Here is a 25,392-nt window from a genome sequence, read left to right as displayed (position 1 = left end):
ATTTTTAACATTAAAAGGGAAAATATTAGAAAGTCTTAAGCTTTCATTAAATTAAATAATCTTTTTTCTGCTTTAGATGTCTTATTTATGAGTCATTTCCACCATCAATAAAATGAAAATAATTTTTAATCGGTGTCTTGGAAGCTAAGAAAACTCTATAGTTGACCCATTCAAAAGCTTTATCTTAGTCTCTATTCTCACTTTGTCTTTACTTTAGTCGTCTCTAGATTTTTTCCACTCTCTATCTTAATCTCATATCCAATCGTTATCATCATTTTCTTAATAGTGTTTATATCGACGAAAAACATCAATATATATAAACAAAATATGTGACTGGTTTGTCAGGAAATATGATGCAACCGGACAGTACCTCACTTTTTTTTTCCAGATTTCTTTGCATATAATTTCGTCAAATTGTACTTCACAATTTAATAAAAAAACTGCTCAATAAATATAATTGTTTCTCAATTCCTTATTAACATTAAAATGTTCTGGGTTATATGAATGAGCTCAGCCATTCAGCTGCTACAAATAGACACACAAGTAGACAAACAGAGATGATTACACGGCGGCTAGTAGTATATAATATGCACATGTCAGAACAGAACATCAAAAAAGAAGCGGCGCATAAAAACACAAACAACATTTCGCGTAATGAGGGATAATGGAAATAAATGCGCCGAATTAACCTTGAAGTTTCTATGTAATAACTAAAGCGAGTACACGCTGACAATCTTCGCGTGTGTGGCGTGGTGCCATGCTATACAAGCATGGCGCATTTAATTTTCTGCTTAAATTATGCGAAACGACAAAAATGAGGGCGTTTTATTTAGTTCTTCAACCCATCAACGAATATTTGCTAAAAAGGTTTATCAACTTTAGGTTTTGCTAATTATAAATGAGCAATCAAAGGTCCGAAAGGCAACATTTGACTAAACTAAACTAATTTCTAAAAAGGAAAATTTGTTATTAAAGCAAAAAAAAATTATTAGAAGACACTCAAACACACTAAAATTTTCCTCGCCACCCCATAATTATCATTACTTAAATGTCAAAGCCATTAACGTCAAAAATACAACCGCGCAATTCAAGTTAACGATTTTATATTCAACAATAAATAAACTAAACCGTCATAATTAATTACTGTCGGTGTCACCATTTATTGCAAAAAACGTAACTCTTCATTGCTGTCCTGTTCAACTGTCATTCATCTTTGACAAGTTCAAATTATTATATCTCGTCCAGTCATATGCCATTACTTAAGTGTCAACATTATTATTAATATGGAAACTAGAGCTGGACAGTATAAGTTAACGAATATATGATAAAAAAAGAATATGGAAAATCGAGACAATTATTAAGGGGGTATATGATTTTTTTTTTATCAGAATTAATCGACAGAACCCAGAAGTCTTAAATGTTGCTTTAAAAAATGGGGTTTACAAAAATAGACGTTGTGGCGAGGAAAAAATGTAGAAACCTACCACCCCGCAGGATATTGCTAAAGGGTTTTTAAAGAAATAAATTATAAACTTCGACCTTCAAAAATATTTGATAATACATATATGTTTTAACTGTGAATTTGGACATGTCGTTAAGTATTATGTAAGAGAAGAGAGCGGTTATAAATCTAGTACGAACCATAATGCAAATCATTGTAATTATCTTTGTATTAATAATGGTTCTTTAATAGTTGGTTTCATTGCTCTTTAGGTAACTTGGTGCAATTAATAGAGGAAATGTTAAAAAAGAACCTGAAGCAAGGTACTGCGTACAACTGAATACTGGAAAACGGAAATGCAACTGGAAAATTTTTCGGTATTATACTAGATCATTATGAGTTACTTATTATATTGGGTATTACGTCACTTATAGCAAAAATCAATTTAGAAATTTTTATCTCACACGCTCAACAATTATTGAAAAGAAGAAGAAAAAGTAGAAAAGTAGCGTGTGAGATAAAAATTTCTAAATTGATTTTTGCTATAAGTGACGTAATACCCAATATAACAAGTAACTCATTATGAATTCGTCACAACAATACAGATTTTACTAGATCATTATACATAACCTGAGGTCAACATGTAGACTTTATTGCTGAAGAACTAAACAAATCTATGTATACATTGATAAATATGTTACATATAAGACAGAGCATTATGATGTATGGATAATGAAGGGATATAGGTAGATCATTTATTAGTCAAAAGAGAGCAATTAGAATTGTAGGGAGGCTTGTCAGGAAAAATTTAAAGAATTGAAGTTACTTACTATGTATATCCAAAAATGCTTATTGTATTTTTTTTAAATAAGGATGTTTTTAATGATCCTACAAAAACATACAAATCTACATATCGCACAGACTCACTATGTATAAAAAGGGTTCATATTATAATTGTATCACAATATTGTTAGAAAAGTGTAACATGCAATTAATAAAATGTGAATTCGAATTACCAATGCGGTGTCAGCTGCCATAATATATATGATTAACTAACTCGAAAAATCTTGTAGTAATAAACCACATTATGGCGAGCAGTAAAGTCTTAAAACGTCAGAGAGGAGTGTGTGCCTATAATTAATTTAACTGCGACCATAAACACGTCGATTTAACGAATCGTTTGTTATGGCGGCTGTTGCTGTCAATTTTTAAGTCGCAAAGCACTAGGAATCAAACGTCGTTATATGTTTAGATAATCACAAGTGTGGTATCAATATTGATTAACAATTAAAGAGATTATTGATTCGCTGAAGAGAATTAAAAAAAACGCTGCTATATATTTAAAGTGTTTATATCTTTAAGGCCTTTTGAAGTCATTCTTGTACGTCTTTCAAGTAAACAAAGCTATTTATTATTTTATATTATTCAGATTTTTGGAGTAATTTTCGATGTTATTACAGGCATTTGAAGTTTTAAAAACGGTCTTGAAACAAGAGATGTTCTCTTTAGCATTCGTTCCAGATTTGAGATGCTTAGATATCAATAAAACAGCATCCATCTGTTTTATGGATTATCAGAAGACCTTCAAAACATCGGGCTGAATCATAAAAATTATTGGTAACCTATATTGGAATCAACAAGCTTCTGTTCAGGTGAAGAACCATGTATCCGATGAGAGAGAAATTCAGATTTCCCCATTATTGTTTAATATCTACTGTGAATCTATTTTGTTTGAAGCTCTGTCTAAAAACGAAAAAGCACTATACGTAAATGGTAAATCAATACATAATATCCGCTACACTGATGGTATAATATTATTGAGCAGTCCCTTTGAGGATCTAAAGAAGAAGCAGTTTGCTGTTGTATGTCTTGGAGCATTTTTCCCCTTTGTTAGGTGTGCATTTAGACAATCGATATTAGTCAACTAATTTATTTGCACACTTCACTACGAAAACAATATCACTAGCAACTACTAGATATATTTATTTTTACTGTATTTATTTACACCTATTTAAATTTCGCGCCAATATTCCGAAGCCTATCGACGATGCGACTACTTATATACTCGGTAGCACGCTGTTCCGGAAGATTCCCGCTTAACCTTCGACATGTTTATAATATCGTTAAAGTATGTACATACAAGTTTCATCTGTTTATTTTATTTTTTATATGGCTATTAAATGTACCTTTTTATATTACATAATGTGTCATAGAGTACATTTAATTGTTCCTTATTTATTATTCATATTATAATAAAACTGTTCAAAACTGTGACATAAACAGTTCAAATTGGGTGAGTTTGGTTGTTTTTTTTACGCTTAATTGAGGTAAACAAAAAAGATAAAAAAATCTAAATAAAATTAAGACAAGCAACAGCAATACAAAAATATTGAAATAGAAGAAGAAAATACATACATCTAAAAGATAAAGTGTAAATAGAAAAATAAATAAATAAAAGCAACGATAGAAATGATAGAAAGAACTCCAAGACTTCAGCAAATAGTAGTGAAACAATGAAATCAATAAGGAGGAAATATGGAGTACACAACTACTATGTTGAAAAACATGTTAAGACACACCATGACTTACAGCAGATTCCAAAAGACTCCACCCCCTATTTCTTTACAATAAGGTAATTTAGAGCTAGTGTCTCTATGAATTTTGAGTCATAAAATAGATCAAAAAATAGTCCTTTTGAGCATTAAATAATAAACTCGTTAGAAACTCCCTGTATAAAGAAACAAAATCCCAAACTTCCTAATCTGTAAGCCAGGCCGAGGATCACAAGACGTGCGGCAAACAATAGGTCGAGGCCCTTTGAAAAAGACCTTTTGACTAGTGGATGCCCGCGGAAGGGCTCGAGAGGTGCAACTCCGCTACGTTCGCGCTTTCCCGCTCCCATCAGATCATTATTGGGAACAAAAGGTCCTAAAAATGAGATGATTATATAGATGAGACGCGGCTCACCCCTTTCCTTTACTTTTTCCATTTTCGAGAGGTTCATGCTGATGTACATGAAAGAATCCGACGTGATTCGACCGACGAGTATTTAGTCGGGGGTTTTAAGAACTTCTTGTACGTGCCGGGGGCTTATTGATGTCTGACTGCTAGATGAATAAATACCTAAAATTGCAAAGGGAATTTATTATAAGGGCAGGGGTGACACAGCCACTTCTAATGTTATTTTTTAAACAAATTTAGTAGCAAAAAGTTGTGATGCATCGAAGCGAATAACCGCCACTATTGGCATTTGGCTTCTGGATGATACACGCTGATACATCTGATCTATATAATAAGAAACAGAAATTTAAAAAATGTATAATTTAAGTGTGTAGGATGCTCATATTTTTTTATTTTAGTTTTTAAAGGTTTTGCAGAATTCATGTATGTTTTGAAGGGAATTTGCAGAGGTATTGTTGAGCATGTAAATTTTTTAAACAATCCTTAAGGTTCTAATTTTATCTCGTAAAATAATTAAGGATTAACGAAATTTAAAAAAAAATGCATAATTTAATTGTGCACGATGTTCATATTTTTTATTTTAGTTTTTTAATGGTTTGCGTAATTAATGAATAAAATAAAAGGAATTTATGGTGGTATTAGTCAACATGTGCATTTTTTTAACTATCCTTAAGACTTCAACTTTTAAGGATCTTATTAAGGATTAATGAAATTCTTAAAAAATTGCATAATTTAATTGTATACAATGCTTAGATATTTTATTTTAATTTATAAACGTTTTGTGGAATTTTTGAAAAAACTGAAGGGAATTAGCCGTAGCTTTAGTAAAAAACGTGATTTTTTTCACCTCAAGCAACCTTTAAGAAGCTAATTTTGTCTAGTAAATAATTGGTGATAAATGTTAAAGAATACCTTAAAAAATTCATCATTTAATTCTACACGATGCTCATAGTATTTATTTTAATTTTAAAATGTTTTGTGCAATTAATGAATGAATTAAAGAGAATTTATGGTGGTGTTAATAGGAATATGAATTTTTTACCTAAATCAACTCTTAAGCCTCCTCTTCTGAGAATCCCATCTATATAATAAGAAGCAGGTAAACCTCTATTTTTAATCCCTTAGGGGTTATTTTTAAATTGCTCTACTTAATTATTAATACACTTAAAATAGCAGGTTATAAGTACTAAATTATTAATAAGATTATCGGAGCTGCTGCAAGTGGTAATGCATAATTAAACATTTCAAACGTGGCCTATTGCGCTTGTTTTGTATAATTATTTAATTGCGATTCATTGCAAAGCAATTCTATTAATGGAATCAATGCCATTTTTTTCTCGCTCAATTATATAAGATGCACAGACGAATGAATTTCTTCTATTATCTCATCATTGACTTTAACAGAAGGTGAAATTGGAGGCTTGCTTATTTCTCATTATTTTCATTATTTATTCCCTATATTTTTATATTTTATTCAAGATTGTGATGAAGGTTAAGTCCAACACTTAACTACGTGCCTCTTTCAAAATTTACAAAAAATCATGACTTTTGAACAAATCAGTCTTCAATGATTCAACACCTCAACAACGGAATTTCTCAACCCAAGCATCAATAAATACCAACAGTCAATTAATATGCTTCTTTTATTTACACAAGGTAAATCAACTTACACGCACATAATCCCAACTAAACAAATCAGCATCAAGAAAATATTCAACATTTTGTTTATACTCCTCGAGAAACTAAATAAACTTATGACCAAATGATAAGGATATGTGTCAGTTAGTAATTGTATGCTCGCCAATAATCAGATAGTACAGTAACGTGCAAATAGTTAATCAAAATTAAATTATAGTTCATTCAAATCTTGGTGATCTTAAGCCAAGTATTATACCCAAGCTTGTTATTGGTCCTAGTTATGAAAGTGATGATTTAGATCTCGAATAGATTTGAATGAAGAATCTGGATCTGACGTGTTTATTAAAGAAAAAGCATAAGTGTCTGAAATTGAACGAGATCAAGAATCTGTTGTTGTTTCAAATCAAAGGTTTGAATGCTCTGTGATCCAGAGCCTTCTCAAACAACTGAGTTTGTCAAACTGGATAACATTACATATCGTCTGCTACCCAACCATCAAATTTAAGTCTATTTAATCCACTTCAAGGGAACAATCTATATTTTCATTATACTCTTTCATAAAGTGAATAAACTAGTTTATCAATTAAATTGATTCAACATGCTTAGCAACATGCAAAGCTTCAGACAACTGTGTTTCTAAAACTGGATTCCATTCCTCTGTAGTTTTGCTATTTAACCATCAATGCAGATTTAGGTTAAGTAAGATCAAATATAAAAGACCAAACGCAATTCAGATTCAAAAAACTAATGTGCGTCTTTTTTTCTCTTTGAACTTGCATTACAATTAAAATCTTACGGTCATGCTATTGGCTGATATAGATGATTATGTCATATCGCTGTATTCAGATTCATAAGAAAATATTTTGGACATTGCAAGTGTTCAGGTTTTTACAAAGTAACCCACTATTAGTCACGTAATATGTGACCATAGTTTATTCAAATCCTATTCATATTAATTCATTTTGATCTAGTTGCCGTAAAAAAGTAAGTATTGTATCCAGGTTTGCCACGGATTCTAAACAAATCAAAATTTATCAGCGCTTTGAACGTAAAGCTGTAGATCTCGAGTATAGGGTAGATTTAAGCCAAGAAACCTGGGTATCTGACGTGTTTATTAAAGAGAAACCACATGTACTGGAAAGTGAACAGGAAGAGACGGTAGATCAAGAATCTGTTGATGTTTATAATGCAGTTAAAGATATTGCTATCGAGTTTGTGTCAGAACTTCATGATCCAGGACTATCAACATTTTATGTTGAGTCAAATGTATAAGTATAAGTGTCTCCGTAATTTGTACTTATACACTCGACTCGGCATATGACTATCCGTAATCTATCAGGTGTGTGCACGTCTGTTGATTTAAACATTTTGAAAACTGTTAATCAGGTTTGATGATGCTTTCAGGGGCGATTATGACGTGTTAGCAATTAATCATTATTCGTAAATTAATTTCGAGATTAACCAAACTTGTAGTTTTTTTATGATTAATATTTGAAAAGCTTAAGACCAGTCGATAACGATAACGTTTCGATAATAGGCATTAGTGAAATTCAGAAATTGAAGATGCTACATGCCAAAAAGATCAAAAATGAATCTTAAGTCTTACACTTAACCGTTTTTACCAACGTTAACGATCCGTAATCCAAACAACTAAATTCCCAAACTGGACCATCAGGACATGAGTTTTAAACATCGGCTATCCAACCATCATTTCAGCCTAATTAATCAAATTCAAAACTTAACAGTTTTTTTATACTCCACAACAAACTGAATAAACTAATTAATTAATTACATTAGTCCAACAACTTGCTTACCAATAAAAATTAATTATCTGATCCAGAGGGATACACTGATCCAATACCGCCTCAGATAACTGTGTTTCTATATTATAATAAAAAATAAATATTGCATCCAGGTCTGGGCTCTGAAAGTGATATCTAAGCTCTGAAAGGGATTTATATTTCGAGTAAGAAGTAGATTTGACTTAAGAACTTGGCCCTGACGTGTGCACGAAATTAAACGCGAATCAATGGTAGATCAAGAGTCAGCTCTTTATTGACATATTCATCATGTAACAATATCATTTCAATTTGATTCAGCGTATTCGCACTTTTCCTCGTGTATAGTCAAATAATCCCCCAGAAAGTATCTGCCACAGAACCTGCACTCGCCCAGCATGTCGTTCCCGCTGGTGCGTGCTGAGTAGAACCTGGAGGCACTCGTTGCTGTGCTGGGCGGCGATAGTACTCTGGACCCCCTTGGTCTTGGAGAGGGAATCCGAAAGGGCGGCTTGAACACCGCCCTAGCTTTGATGGTGGTCGCGGTGGTGTTTGCCGAAGAGGGTCTACTGTTAAACGGGCTTATTTTGGAGTTTGATTGGAAACTCGGTTTGCGGGTGGTTCTGTCGCAGGAATTCAACTCGCCTGCAGGTACTAACTTGAAAAAAGTTCTCTTGATTCTGGGCTCATCGTTTGGCTTCAATTTGGTGAAAATTTCGAAGTTTTCGGGGTCTTGGAGGGCGTTGAACACCTCGTCGAAGTGATGCTGAAGAATTTCGTCGTTCATTTTGAATTTTGAAGGAGTGGACATTTTGACAGACGTTTTAAATGTTACTGTGACATTAAAAAATTGAGAATGAAGTTAAAGAGATCAGTTCGGAATTTATACCAGAGCCTCGTGGCCATGGCAGTCACCAGGTTATAAATTGTAAGTAGAGAATATAACTGAGGACATTATACTTGCAGAAGGGAAATAGTTTATTTACTTGAAAATAATCATAAAAATTATTTAAAAAGCTTAAGACCATCGATGACATTTCTGTAAGACGAATTAATTAAATTAATTAAGAAATTGGAGATGCTGGAAGTCAAAAATATCAAAGATGAAGCTTAAGTCTAACACGCGAGTATACATTAATTGAGGGTTCTGTGATCCAACACCTCTACATGCAACTAAATTTCCCAAACTGGCCACTGGTTGGATAGTAAAACTGACACTTTTACTATCCAACCACTATTTAATTACATTGAAGGGAACAATCAACATTTCTTTCATGCTCCATTAAAAACTGAATTAATTTGCTTAGCAATTACATTAATTTAATTTGATTTTCAATTAAAATCCATTGTCTGATTCAGAGTATTACTCTGAGGCAACACTGTCACAAACAAGGCTGTGTTTCCCAAACTGGATGCCATTAGATGTGTACTTTTGTTATCTAACCATCAATGAAGATTTAAGTCGTTTAATCAAACTCAAAGAAACAATTGCAATTAAACAACTTGACAAGCTGGTTCAACTTACCTTTCAATCAAAATCTAAAGGTTGCTCCAGATGATAATACCATAATGCTGTATTTAGAAAGGTAGATAAAGAATCTCAAAGTAACTCACAAGAAGTTGGTTATTGTGTCTAGTGTTTAGGAAAAACGCAAAACTCAATAAATTATTATTTACATCTGATAGGTTTGAGTAAAGAATCTGGACCTGATGGGTTTCTTCAGAAAATCAAGAATCTATTGAAGCTTAAAATAAAATATTTTAGAATGAAGTTAAAGATATTCTTTTGGAGTTTAGTCCAAGACTTAATATCACCAGGGGGGTTTGTTGTATTGTTAATTTAGTTGAAAATCGCTATGACAAATATTTGAAACGCTTAGAAGACTACTAGGTTACATTAATCTCTTGCTAAAAGGAATTATTGAAATTGATCATCAAATTGAAGCTGCTACGAGTCAAAAGCTCAGATATATAATTAAACAGATTGTCTATGTAATAATTGGACAAGAGCCAAACTGTGATAGTTAAAATAAAGGTAATAACTACCGAAAAACACTTGCAAGTGAAATGTCGCCGTAGCCAACAGAATTTGTCGGATGCTCTGATTTTCCTCTTCGAATTTGTGATTTGTTACGTATTAAGCTGAAAGGTTGGCGCGAATAAAATTTTATTCCCCCTTTCTTTCTCGGGCGGAGTGTTGCGTCAGCGTTTTTAATAATAATAAAAATTCTTAAGCGTCTGAAAGGGACTTTATATGGAAGCGGCGAAGAGATTCACTTAAGTTTAAAACGTTTTGTGAAGTGATTTGAAGTTTTACGATAAAGCGGTTTGTTTGAACTCACTTCAGAATGTAAGCAGATTTCTTTGTATTTTGTATCGGAAAAAAAAAGTTTCGCTCAAGTCTTTTTCATTCAGTGTTAATATTTAGGAGATGCAGTTAGGGTGCTACAGGTCTTTGCGGATTGCCTTAATGACAAAATATAGTCAATAAACTTGGGACAGACATTAGCAATTCTCTTTAAATTAAGATTGACATCCCGCAGGGCACTGTTATAGGGTCAATACTTTTCACTACATATATTAATCTCTCTCAGCAATATCTCCACTCCAAACGACACAGTAATCTCTCACGCTGATAACATAGTATTTATGTTTTTTTGATGAAACTTGGGTCTCAGTAAAATGCAAACCATACAATACTAGGAATAATAAAATAAAACACTGGCTGGACTCTTTTAAACTTCCACTGAAATCCAATTACATAGCTTCTTCTCTTACAGCAGAAAATTGACCCGATTTTAATAATATATACGTTGACAACCTTGGTGTACAAATGCAAACACAAACTTAGTGTTATCAACCTCAAGTTGATAACACTAAGTATACTTATATTCAAATGTTATTATTACTGTATAATATTTTAATATCTATTAATGATTTATATGTCTTTCGTAGTTTACACACTTTTTCTACCATTCTTAGCATTTTTACTTCACTAGCAGCAATTCCTTATTTACGAAAACATTGATCTACCAAACAGCTCAATAAATTACTAGGAAAATGATGATCTTCAAATTAAGTTAAGACTTAAATTATCCAATAATTTCATTATAAAATTAATACTAGATTAACCACAAAACCCATGGACATCCCCTAATTATCTCTTGTAATTTTATAACCATGTGTTCGCGACGTGTATTTAATTTCCTTATTAATTTTCTCCCCTGATTATTAGTTAATTTTATCCCGATGGAAGGCTGTGAGTGCCATTCTGTAGCCGAAACATGTTTCCTAATTATTATGTTTACCCCACGTCATTAGCAGGCAATTGATAAGGAAGGGGAATTTGCTTTTTTTTCAGGTGTATGATTAATTTTGGCAGAATTTAGGATAAAAGTTTCCTTATAAACGTTTCTTTCTGTTGCTGATACCTCAATATTTCACACACTGAATTCTACGATGTTCTTCAACCAGACACTAGAAGATTTGACTTAAATGTAAATTTGTATTAACTCCTAAGTCAAGTGGTCGGATGGTGAAGTGGGGTGAATTTTATTAAGGACGAAATCTCGTCCTCGTGCACTTCTGCGGCAATTACACCCCGGCCAGCACCGCGCGTCAAATCTTATAACCCTAACCAGTTAACGAAGCTTTAATATCTCGCCCGAAGCTCCCTTCGTCACTAATAGAATTTCTCGACGACGAGAAACCAGCCCGAAACTCCTTCCTTCGATTTTACCAAAATTAATTGTAATTTTACCCCCTTTCCCTCAATCCCCCGCTCCTTTTATAAGCCCTCTATATAGGGTCAATAAGTTATTTGAAAGAAACCTTTTTCATATTTTAGAAATAACTATCCAATCCAGTTAAGACATTATTAATCGCGATTGAACGAATCATTGTATTAATATCTGGAAATCAACAAATAATTATTGCTATGAGGTAAATAAGATCTTGTTGCTGGCGAATTGATTATTTTATCATACTATTAATTTTAAAGTTAGATCGACTAGGAATGAAAAAATATTTGTTCAGTTATGAGAAATTACAAATAGAAATAAGGCTAATATATAAATAAAAATAAATAAAAAGAACCTTTATCTGGGGAAGCGTGGACTGAGGTTTATTTAGAACAGAATGCAGACTTTGTGGCGAATAACTTTATTAAAATAATTAAGAAATAACTAGAATTTGCAACAAAAATATGATAACAAAAAATTTTGGAAAAATCCATAAAAAAATAAATTTGAATTATTAAATAAAACTATATTATTCAAAACTAGGAATCAAGATTATGCGTGTCAATATAAGGATAGCAAAAACTCTTTAAATAATGTGTGTGATCAGGCCTCTGTAACATACTATAAAAGTAAATAGGCCAAGAATCTGAAGCAAACCAATAAACTATGGAAGAAAATGATTTAAATAAGCAAAGATAATAGTAAAAGAATTTTGCGAAATTAAAATTAATGAATGGTCAAATTGTGTCAGATAAAAAAGATATGGTAAAACATTTGAATTAATATTTCAAGAATGTCGGCAATAAGATCTAAAAGAAATTTTAAATAAATCCAAATCAAAACTATGAAAAATCTTATTCCCAGATATGTTTGGTTACTATACTGGTACGTCAACACAGTTTAATTTTTTCGCACTATTAAATTGACATTTTAATGCTGCTTATAATGCCCTCCTTGTATATCTAGATTGACGTTTTTTTTTTAAATGAAAGCATTGTATACAGTGCTTCCGTAAAATAACGGATTAATTCAATAAAAATGAAATGGACTATTTCTGAAAAAATTGCCCGAAACCGTCGATTTTAATATTGGGTTTAGAGTTTTTCTACGTGGAAATTGAATATACAAGATGACTCAAAAAAAAAAGATATGACGTCACTAATCTGTTTTTTAAATGGAAACCACCATTTTTTATTGCAGAATCAGAAAAACGGATTTTTTTACACAGCATATGGTACAAATAAATAATGGTTACATAAGCAATTTTGAATGAAAAATGATGATAAAATGTAAAACTAAAGAAATACCTATCGAACTTAAATATTCGAATTGAGCACCGTTAACACCCTGACAATAACCAAGGCGATTTAAAAATTCTTTTTGAACCTTGTCAATGACGTCTGGAGTAATATTTCTAATTTACTGGCGTATTTGTTCTTCTAAACTCACTGGTTTATTGATATACACGTTACATTTTAAGTATCCCCATAAAAAGAAATCGAGGGGAGTTAAATTTGGCGATCTGGGTGGCCATTCAATGAACCATTGTCTACCTATTCAACGATTTGGAAAAACTTCATCTAGATAATTGCGAACGGGTAAATCATAGTGTGGCGAGGCTCCATCTTGCCGAAAAAAAAGATCTTCAAGCGACTTTAGGTGTTGTTCAGTCTGATATTTCAGCTTTTCTTAGGAAAATATTATTACTATTCAAATTATTATTATTATTAAGGCTTTACAAAATGGAAAATTGTAATAGATATGATAGTTGCTATGATTTAGATAAGCCCTCAACAATTATCAGTGAAAGAATTAAAGATAGAATAATCAAATAAATATTCAAAAATCATTAGCAATCACAAATTGTCCAAATAATTATTTTAGTTGTGGAGCATCAGCTGAATCATAAAGCATGCAAATATTCTACAAGTTTATTATATTTCACCCGTAATAATTTCTTTCTTTAGCTTATTTTCATAAATCTGGATAGAAGGAAGATCAAGCAGCACAACATATGATTATTCAGATGTATTGAATGGAAAATTATAGCAGGTACTAATGGCAGATCTCGACATTTTGATTACCCGTGATCTCTGAGATGAAACGTGGTAATAAACAATACCTTAATCAAGAAAGTTCTCTACAATCCATAAAGAAGAGCTGAAAAATAGGAATTCACTACAAAAATCAAAATTACAAAAAATCCTTATTGATAATATGTGCTGACATTTAAAACTCATGCTTGCAAGGATAATATCCAACGGCTTAACAGAAAAAAAACATCAAACGCCGATTTACCCCTTAAAAAAATTCCCTGCATAGGTGACCCGTCGAAATAAACGTTAAAGCCTCTTAAAAGCCAGTTTCGGAAAATTCCCGGTGCGAAGCCAAAAGTGTATTAAAAACAGAGACCCAGGCGGGCCCAGGTAAAAAGTGGGCTTATTAAATTTCCCTGAAAAGTTTTGATTTCGGGCCTTGCCTTCGCGACTTTCATTTAGACAATTAGCCGCCGCCTGGCATGGGACGCGCAGTTACTGAATTTATAATACTTCCACTTTTCTGCGGCTATATCCGTATATTCCAGAGGGAAAACTTTCTGGATAATGCTATAGTACAGCTATTGCAATACCTTGTCTTGTCCTATACCTTCAGTAGTATTAATTAAGACTTATAATATAAAAAACAATTTGTTCTGCACAGAAATATTATTAGAATTCATCCAAAAATATTAATTTTAAGGATCGTCATGCTATATTTTATAAAGATGATTTTAGTGATCATGTTGAGAAGGCAAAAGATTTTAAATATTGCGTTTCTAAATTTTAATAGTTCCATAATAATTGTTTGCATTTACAGTTTACTTAGTTGTGACAGCCAATTTTTTCTCCACAATCTCGCTAACTTACTTGATGAGATATAGAATAACAAAATTCCTTTTACTATTTCAGAAGACTTTAATTTTATCAATAGGTCAGATCTATCAAATAACGTTAACCGGATCACATTTCTGACCTTAAAAACTGTCCATCATCAATGTAACAGTCAATAAACCTCTGGTAGAATATGTACGCATACTTCACTCTCGATTTCCATTTTAAATAAATAAATGATCGTTCATGAAAAAATAATCTGGTGCGTTTGAAAAGGGTCTCCCACCTTATCCCGGACCCCCGCCAGACTGATTGAATTTTCTGGGAACGCACCCGTAAGCCAACAAATGCACCCACCGGAAAATCACGGGAGAAATCGAATTCGTCGATGATTTTCTCTAGTGCCGTAAATGGAGTGCCCCAGGACGTTTAATACTTTCGTCTTATTAGATTTAAGATTGTTTACGAGCAAAGGAAATGGACCGAACATCTCCCGATGAACGGTTTTCGATTTTTAATTAGGAAGGGGCGAGTCCCGCTCCCAGGATTTCGTGATGAAGATCGTTGGACAAGCAATTTACCGGAAATTTTGTTTATTAATAGGAAATATTAAATAACTTTTACTGCGGAAATGAAAAGGCAAATTCGGATTTGTGGGAAGTTTCACTGGAATTGCTTTTCTGCTTCATATGATAAAAACGCTTACGTAGATGGTCCTTCGAGTGGGATTTTACACCAAATATTAATACTTTTACTGGGTAAAATATAAAATTGTTTTTTTAAATTTGTTTTTAACATAGACTGATGGAAGTTTATAATCAATATAGTGTTTATTTAATGATCTCTATTAATTATTTAAATATGCAAAAAAATTCTGTGATAAATATTCAACTTCATTAATTTTTAGTGGATGCTTCTTCATAATGATTAAGATAATTATATAATTAATTTTGAGCCGATGTGCAGTAATTCAAATTATAATATTAAAAATATTTTTTTTACTGATATACCTGAATCATCAAAAATATTTTAAATTTTGCTGGTACACTAAAAGATTATTTTCACTTTTGAGGAAAATATATTTCGAGCAAGACTGCTCCTCACTATGTTCTTCCCGTTCGGCAATGGCTAGACGACGAGTTTCCAGATAAATGGATAGGGCGAAGGGGGCCTATAGAATGGCCTGCTAGATCTCCTGATATAACGCCGTTAGACTTTTTTCTATGGGGTCATTTAAAATCTATTGTGTTTACTCCCCGACCTGAAAGTTTGGATGAACTTCGTCAACGCATCATCGACAGCTGCCATGATATCCCACAACATGTTTTTGGAAAATGTCCGTCAGGAATTGAAACATCGCCTATATCATTGTTTGGCCAAAAACGGAAACACTTATTGAAATAAAAACTGATATTTTCATGTTTTTGTTTTCTATCTGAACAAATTAAGATAAACAAAGATTTTTCTAATTTTCTCGAAAACGAATCGACCGATTTAAAAAAATCAAACGTCAAAATAAAAGACTTCGAAAGACCTTTAAAACAAGCTATTACTCGATACCCCTTGCCATTTAAAATTTTTAAGGGATGACCCTGGGGGGCAGAGGGTGAAAGGGGGTGACGTAATTTTCGGTTAGAAAGTTGTCCCTTTTGACAAACCTTTTGACGTATTTCGGCGTTTTTTTTTTAAACAGTGGTTTTCGATAAATCCGTGGTGAGAAGTTTTCAAATGAACACCCTGTATATATATTTATATGGTAAAATAAAAAATAGTTAATGAACTAGTAGGTATAGATAAATGCAGTATATATTAAAAGTATATATATTAACAAGCTCGCGTGGTGAATCGGTCCCTTAGGGGCGACTTAACGTGAAAGGGCTGCCAAGGGAATTTAAACCAGTTGGCGCGTGTCGTGCGTGCCGGCGCCATTGAATCGCTCAAGCCTTTTACATAAAAATAATTGTTTTACACATATTTACCCTTTTTAAACGTTTTTAAACAAAATTATTAAAATCAGGTTACTACTAAAACCTGCTTGCACTCATACAATGACCTCTCGTCCTATTATATGGCATTCATTTCCCGTCCGTCCATATGGTTTTAATGGAATCATGAAGAAGAATACGTGCTATTATTTTAAGATGATGTAGCAAATCTTGATGTAAATGTGATCCAGATGACGCTCACTATATATATCTAATATTTGAAAAGTTTCTTTAAATTTTAAATGCGTTACTTGCCGCCCTATGATGCCTATTGCTAATTAAAAACAAATAAAATAACCAACCGTGTCTTTTCGCCGTCACAAACTTAATTTTCTTGACAAACAAATCACGAGCCGAACATAAAAACTTACACCTTAACGACAAACTTAATTAAATTTCTTCTAATTACCGTTTCGGCTTGATTAATTGCTTATTTTAATTTTCACTTAGCATGCACTCAGTTGCATGCGGCGAGGGCATAACATTATTTCTATTTTGAAAACAATTGCACTTTGAAATAACACCCTTGTCTTGAGACCGGCTTGGTTATGATTAAAAAGAACCGGTTAATGTGAGATGTAATTAGTGGGCGATAGTGTCTGAGCCCATTATAAACGAGAATATAATTTCTTATAAAATACTTATATAAATGTGAAATAGTTGCTGATGGTTACTTGTTTTCTTTTCAGGTATGTAATGGCTCATCTCTGACCTCGATGCGATTTTCCCATTTCTCCCTTTTGAATTACGTAACATCTGTAAGTATTTGAATTATTGGTACATTGTAACACTCTATTTAATGATTTAAAATTTTACTTTCCAAATAGCCCGTTTTTTATTTTGCCACTTGCTTTTAACACCACTCTTACTATATTTGGATAAGAATACTGCAGCGTTTTAATTATTCGTTTAGCTTTATGCCAAAACATTCGCCAATCTTACACGTATGCCCAGAGATGTCGCGAGGTGTGTCCACCGCTCGCTTCATCCTTGTCTAAAGAATAGGTTGTACACTTGCGTTGGTTATTAGGATTTAATTATGTTAATGTGACAAGTCTTTGCTAGCTATTTTGTTCTTCTTCTCATTAATTGAACCTATTAAAAAAATATGCTTGAAAGAAAATGACCATTGTAATGTAAATCGCACCATTTACATCTAAGCCCATGATCTCTGAGCCTAAAATACTTAGCTGAATAATAAAAATTATGTTTAAGGAAAAGACTTACTTAATTTTAAATTTGACCACCCAGACCTTTTTTCTAGTGCTACTTAAACTAGAAAACAGTTCTAAATATATGTACAACGACTATATCCACATTCTTCTTCTAGTAGCTTCTTACTTAGTGAAGAAATCAATTTTCTTAATTAAACGAAGATAAAACCCGTGACTTTCAAACCAATCACAACAAGTAATGGGTCTTGGTTTCTGGATGAACAATGGAGTTTTTAATATTACACCTATAGAAGATCACGATTTCTAAATACTTATAAGAAGAAGTGATTATTGTTGACTTTTAAGTAACCCATAGGATTTCAACACAAATTTTTACACCTTTAGAAGAAACCCTAGATTTCCAAACCACATATCGGAAGGAGTGATTGTTGCACCTGAAAAAGGACTTTTAAGCTATGCATGAAAGACAATTACCTTTGACCACATAATGGAGATTGCTCCATTACGTCCTAAACCTACGATCTCCAAGCTCAATATACTTATGCTGAAAATTAAAATTACATTTAAAGCAGAGATATTTCTAAACCGAAGAACTAAACTTTCTGAAGGAGAATTGAACTTGGATGTTTGTAGAGAAAGAGGAAATTTATGACTAAATATTAGAAATCATCTTATCTAAATTAAATGCTTAAGAAAAGTTGGCTGTACTATAGTACAAAAATTTCTGGAATGAATATCAAAAGAAGAAAAAATTAATTAAGTTGATTTTGTTTAGGTTCTAGAAGCCATAATAATAATATAAAATGAAACAGCAGATAAAAATATTAAAGCCCGAATTCCTATTCGGAAAATTATTTCTTCGATCAAAGAAATTGACTGACCTTAATTGACGACCTAAAGTAAGTGCAGTATATATGTTTTAAAGTGGAAATCCTCATTTTATTTTTAACTTTTTAAATCTTTGCCAGATATACTAGTCAAATTAATGCCATAAGAAAGAGTGTAAAAAATTAAAAAAATGCCTTAGGAACGTCTTTTCTATTTCTAAAAATAACTCATTTACTAGTACTTCTGGAAAAATTGAAAACCGAAAATCTTTACAAGCACCGCAACGGAAATTTTTAAATTCAGATTAACATAAGGTATAGTAAATCCAGATTCGAATATGGCAATTACTTCGAGTCTGGCGTATCCCGATTTGTAACGCAGTAAGCAGTTAATTTGTTGTACTCCCTACTACATATTCTAAACAAGTCTGCTATGGTATGCAATTTATGCAGCCTATATCATTTCAAGAATGTACAGGCTTCCCGTCGTGGCAGACATACCATAGGGAGCAATAACATGACACTGTGTGTTGCTGACTTGGTTGCGACGACGATTAGTGGAATCGTTTATATTATTTTAGATAATAGTATATTAATATATAGTAATAGTTTAGAGAGAAATAATTTGAAGAAAAAAAAATAATTATTTTGCGGAATTTAATTATTCTTAATATATTGAGTTTAGTCATAATAAATTTCTCAGAAAAAAATAAAATTGTAACTGATTTTTGAGTACTCAATGGGCACTTTGTGATGTTCTTAAGAGAAAAATCATCCACCAAATATATTTCTTTTTTTTTCAACCCCTGTATTAAAAAACCACTGAAAGACAAATTTTTCATTAAAATTATTTATGTCATTTTCATGTAAATTTCCAAAGATGTATCTGTTTCGGTTTTAGATCTATTAAAATTCTATTCTCAAAATCCTTTAAATAAAAAAAACCTGAAATAGGATTGCATTAAATTTATTCATTAAATGAATAGAAAAAATTCGATGGTATAACTTAATTTGTCTTTGGCTATGAACACTTTGTGATATTCTTAAGAAGATAATGCTACATATATAATTCCATTTTTTCAACATCGTGTAAATACAAAAAGTTGTTGACGAAAGTCGGTTTAGTTGATTGTGCATTTTTAAATAAATAAACTGCACAAATGCCGCATTTTTGTTAGTTTGCAAAATATTTTTTTCTAAGTTGGTTCATATTATTTATGTGATAATTTTCCGTTAAATAATTTCTTATTAATTTTTACATTTTTTAATTTAATCATTCTTTCTAAAATATAAGAATTTAATTAACATCTTATAATATTCAGGAAAAGCTTTCATGCAGACGGTCCCAAATTTTGAGTAGGCGGCCAACATTCTTATGCGCACAAGGGTCGGTTTGGTTGATTGGGTAGTTTGAAATGAACAAACTGCATGGATTTCAAGGTGTTATGTTAATTTGAAAAATATTTAATTGTATCTTTTTTTTTACATTATTTAAGTGATAATTTTCTTTTTAATAATTTATTTTTAATTTTAATTTTTTTTGTTTCAAAATTATAATATTTCAATAAACATACAGTTTTAACTAAACAATTGTACAAATGGCGCATTTTTGTTAGTTTGCAAATTATTTATTTCCAAGTTGGTTCATATCGTTTAAGGGATTATTTTTCGTTAAATAATTTTTTAATAATTTTCACAATTCTCAGTTTAATCGTTCTTCCTAAAATATACTTAAATTAATTAACATCTTATTATAATCATGAAAATCTTTCATGCAGACAGTCCCGATTCTTGAGTAGGCTAAGATTCTTATAGGCACGAGATGAGACTTTGAATTTGTTCAAATGAATAAACTGCATGAAAGATATGGATAGCAATTTTGTTAATTTACAAATTATTTATTATTTATAATTTTCTCTTAAATATTTTTTTTTAATTTTTTAATTTTTTAGTTTAATTATAATTCTATTAATTATTAAACATCAAAATCTTTCATGCAGACGGTTCCCACTCTTGGGTAGGCCAACATAATATTTATACGCATGAGGGTTGTCTTCATTGATTGGACAATTTTAAATAGACAAACTGCATGAAGGCGGAATTTTTATATTCAAAAATATATTTTATATAATTCTAATATGAGTTTAAGGAGCTATAAAAAATATTTTTTTTGACTTTGCACTAAAATTCCTCATTTTTTTTAGTACCAGCTGTATGCCATCATGTAGCATTAAATCTTTAACTCTCAGAAAAATAAAATATTGTAATAAGTATTTATTGAATTTATTTAGATAATTTTCCTTTACATATTTAAAAGACTTACCTTTGATCTTTAAGTTACGGCCACTTTATCGGGACATTTTTAAGAAAAAATCATCCGCTAACTCCACTTTTTCATCCCTCTCTATGAGATTAAATTAAATCCATTAAATTATATTTTACATAAACAACATATTATCTTTTTATAGATGTAATACTCAACTAACAATTAAAAAAAAAAATAAAACCGCATTGCCAGTATCGTAAAGTAGAGAAATTTTATTATAGGACCGACCACAGTTTTCCCAAACATTATTGGATCTCTCTGAAGTTAATTGCAAAATAAAGCGGTCAAATTTTGTTTTCCGCTTTAATAAAATAGCCGAAAATACGTGTTACCACATTGCATTTATTCTTTTTAATTTTTTGTGAATTTGATATATAATCGGCAGTGTAGATGTGGTAAAATAATAAAAAAATAACACATGGTTTTTAGCATTAATATTAATATCATTTATGTGAACCAAAGATATGTATAATACTCTCTGTCTACATAACCAGAATTCGAAAGAAATACTATAACGTATCGGTAGTAGTTTCTTTCAACTTAAAGCATAAGTTGTTTTAAGCTTTAAGTTGTAAAAATTTTATTGATTCTATAGTTGTAAATCATAATTTTAAATGCTTCGAACTAAACTTATAAACCATTAATATTGAAAAAAAAATTAAACCTCTTATAAATTTATTTACGAGTCTTAGTTGTAATCACCCGGCCGTAAAGAAAGAGCATTTCAATTTTAAAGCAACTTTAATTAAAAATTTGCAAGAGCTTTAATTATACATTTAGGAAAAACCGCGCTGCACTCTTGCATTAATAAAAAGACTCGTAAATCTTCAACCCTTAATTCTTCGCTTAACAATATTAACGGCCTCTTTAAAGAAATCTAACATCTCGATGTTAAAACTGGCTTTTCATAAAGAAACCGCCCGTCATAAATTTAACGGCGTCCTCATTGGCAACAAGTGGTGTCGTATATACGTTCTTTTATTGCATTATAAAACAAAAAAAATATATAATCGCACTCTGTTATATCAGCGTTTGGATATATCGTCTAATTTTTGCCATGTTTCTCCATTATTCTTTTTATCTCTTGAATGCCGCGCTATTTTTCGCCGATATGCTCTCGTTACATTTTCTTGATTTATAAACTTGTTACATCGTACAGCAATTCTCACATTTATTACGTCAGCGTTCCATAAGTTAAATAGTATTTATATAATTTTGTTTAACTATATTTTTTCTCTTAGTGTTGGTGGTCTTGGTGAGGCTATTCTATCGCTGCAGCCTTCAGCAACTTATCATCTCACTCTTCATCAATATTTATCAACAGAAGCTACTTCATTTTCCAATACAGAGGACCGCTTCTTTTTTCCTAGATACCTAATATTTAAGATACAAACTTCAAAGATTAAGGTACTAATAAATAAATCCTAAGGGCCAAAACCGTTCTTTTGAGAAGATATAGTTAGTACTTTGAGTTGTTGTTGCCATGGTGCGTAGAGACCAAGAAGTTAATGGAGAAAAACAAGATAAATGAAAAAAACTAGGAGGATCTAAATAAAAAACTGTTCAGTGGTACTAATCTATACAATGAAAGAAAGGCTTGAATATCAAATATAAAGATTAAGATGCAGAGGCTTTAAAGAAAACAAGCCTTATCCATATACTTCGAATCATCCCTAGGACTTTTCTCAAGGCAGGTGTATTAAAAGCAATCCCAAAATCAAACAGAGAGGGAACGAGACCGTTTTAAATTCAGCTTTGTGGCGCCACTGATTTTGCCTGTAATATTTTCATATTAAATATGAGAGGGTGTTTGCATTTGGCGTATTTGAAATCCGCCACGTGAAGTGGAAGTAGGAGAAAAGGGAAGATTATTGTGATGCTGCGGTGGTTATACTAAACCCTTCAGACGGGCTATTAGGGTGGGTTTTTTAAGTCAAAAGAGATTCTTTTTATGTATGATTTACTGATAGAAAGAAGAAAAAGGGAATGTTTTAATTTTAGAGGAATTTTGAAGTAGTTAGACTGGTCTAAGAGTACCTTGTTCCATTAAAAATTAACTCGTAGTAATTTTTCAATTTAATTGATATTGTGATGTATTAATACCCATTATCAGTACCTTAATATAAAAAAAATATTGAAGATAAGAATACAGAGAAATGAAAGAAGATAAGAATAATAAAGATTGCGCTTTCCACACTTTTGCACTTAAAGAAGAAGAAAGTATTTGTCCAAAAACTCATGGCAGATCTGCTGAGGAGACCCATTATAACCAATTTTCTTTTCCTAGGAAAAAGTAGAAAAACTGAGAGATATAGCTGAAAACTTCAGTTACTTCTCAGTTTTTTTATATGCTTTAGATTTTGAGTTATGGTCATCAAATGCATAAGGATCTTTTATGGACTTACCATGTTCGAGGTCTTAGTTTGCTCTTCCAGGAAATTTACGATTACTTTTGATACCGTACATGGTAATTTTATGAGGGAAAAAGAATTTGGATTATTTACAGTCTTTGATGGATTTACTGGCCAAACAAAAAACTCCTTGAATAATCAAAGAATTGAACACTTAATAAGACAGAAATTAGAAATATCTAGTAATTTAGTGTTCTATTTGAAGAGCTTGTATAAGTAACTTTTCAAGAGCGATCTTTAGCATTTGGGAGTTGTTGATCTGGATGCCTGTAAGAAAATAATTAATAAGTTTCCTGTATCTAATTCTTTCCTAAAGAGGACAAAAAACTGTAGATGGTATCATTTACATCCTTTGCTCAATTTAATGACCAGTCAAAGAACTACTAGACTTGTCAAAAAATTGAATGAGAGATATATTGTAAGTAGTTGTTTAGTGTTCTATTTGAAAAACTTGATTTAATTAAGAGGTTGTTGTCTTTAAGATTTAAAAGTTATTGATTGGAGATTTGGAGGGAGAGGTCCAAGATATCAGAGAAGTTCTTCACTAAAGATTTAAAAGTCGCAAAATGTACAAATATGGAAGTCATTGAGCTCCTGGAAGAAACAAATTAATATCATGATGAGATTATTTAAATCGTTTGCTCCATTTACTGATGACTCAACGAAATCTTTGACTTATCAAAGAATTGAACTCTGGATGGGAGGAATATCGTAAGTAGTCATTTGGAGTTCTATTTGGAAAACGTATATGAATTACTATTCATTTAAGAGGTTGCTGTTTCCAGTTTTTGAGAATTGTTGATTAAAGATCTGGAGGGGAAGGTACCAGATATCCAAGAAGTCTTTGACGGAAGATTCAAAAATGTCGAAGTATAGAATCCACTATATGCCTGGAAAAAAAATTAAATATCCTATCTATCTTCTTTCTTTTTACTTAATTTTCTCCTTTCTCCCTATTTCCTTACATTTTTATTCGGTTTCTTATTTATCTGCTTTCAACGAGTGCACTATGTATGTCTCTATGCTGACTATTCTTAGGCTTTATATTCTTGGTTAGAGCACTAAGTTACATTTTAATCTGCATACAACTGGTTTAACCCCTAGATCTTTTTTTTAAATTTATATCAGAAATCATCTTGTTCTTAAGACAGTTAAGGAATTACAGATCATTCTAAAAAATGAGCATTTTAATTTCTGGGTTCAATTTTATTATATCTATTTCCTTTTTTTCTTTTTCTTAATCATGTACGTTTCCCTTTCAAATGAGCTTACTAATTAAAAAAACCATGATGTCTTTAGGCTGGTGTAACTGGTCTAAATTAGAGTGTTATTTTTATCAATTATCTGCACCGAACGTAGATATTAGGACAGTGTAATATTATGAGTTAAGACATTCTGGATCACTCGATTAATGAACCTGTTCGTCAATTCTTTTTCTTTTCTTTTCATCTACTTTTATTTTTATCTGCTTTTTCTTTTCAAAGGCACGATAAAATGAAAACGCAGTACCGTGAACTGTTTTAAAGTTGAAAAATTAAGTGTCATATGCTGTAAAGAATTTATCTGAGTGATGCTGCTTTACTTTTAGCTGCCTTTCTCTCAATGCTTTCCTGGTTTTCCTCTCATCAGCATTTTAAACCTTGGAAACAACGATATTTCTAGTAAAATAGCCCAGTGATCGAAAGTCAGCAACAGACAAATCATTTAGCCAAATGCAGGGATGCACGTCCAGCTAACATGATGTGTTTTGCAGTACACTACTTTGGACAATTTAGCTGTAAAGGTTTCTCCATTTCTGCTCATTACTTGTTTTAGCAATACCACGACAAATAAAATATATTAGCACCATGTCTGACCTACCTCCTCCATCTCCAGTACTAAATTAGTGCATCAAGTTAAATAATTATCTGCTCAGAGCTGCTAACGTGGCTACTAGGACACTGTAGTCTTAATAACCTTAAGATATTTTTATTTTTCTTATTACTACTATTATTATTGTTGTTTTTTTTCACTTTTGTCTGTTGATAGAACTCCAAAATTTTTCAAAAAACCCATGTAATTACATTTTTACCAGATATTCTCTTAATTTTAAGAAAGTTAAGGAACATCATCTCTCTAGGTTTAATCTAATAACATCTACACCCCATTTTTTCTTTTTCTTCTTTTTCTTTTAGGACAGTGTGGTTTTAGAGTAAATTTCTCTAGTCTTTTTCTTCTTATTTTCTACTTCCGTCAGTTAT

At 31.6% G+C, this 25,392-nt stretch overlaps 1 protein-coding gene and 1 long non-coding RNA gene across 5 annotated transcripts in view; both read left to right on the top strand.

Moving 5' to 3' along the window:
• The window catches only part of LOC126742520 (RNA-binding protein Musashi homolog Rbp6), a 660,776-nt gene that overhangs the window by 68,689 nt on the left and 566,695 nt on the right, over window positions 1-25,392 (top strand). The window lies entirely within an intron of this gene.
• Window positions 1-25,392, top strand: part of LOC126742523 (uncharacterized) — a 102,253-nt gene that overhangs the window by 62,422 nt on the left and 14,439 nt on the right. For both annotated transcript variants that reach the window (XR_007662588.1, XR_007662587.1), the window contains exon 4: window positions 17,103-17,171. This is a non-coding gene — a long non-coding RNA (uncharacterized LOC126742523). The remainder of the gene's footprint in view (window positions 1-17,102; window positions 17,172-25,392) is intronic.

Source organism: Anthonomus grandis, chromosome 11 (genome assembly GCF_022605725.1).
Source record: "Anthonomus grandis grandis chromosome 11, icAntGran1.3, whole genome shotgun sequence".
Taxonomy (NCBI): domain Eukaryota; kingdom Metazoa; phylum Arthropoda; class Insecta; order Coleoptera; family Curculionidae; genus Anthonomus; species Anthonomus grandis.
This window is presented reverse-complemented; position numbering and strand designations above follow the sequence as displayed.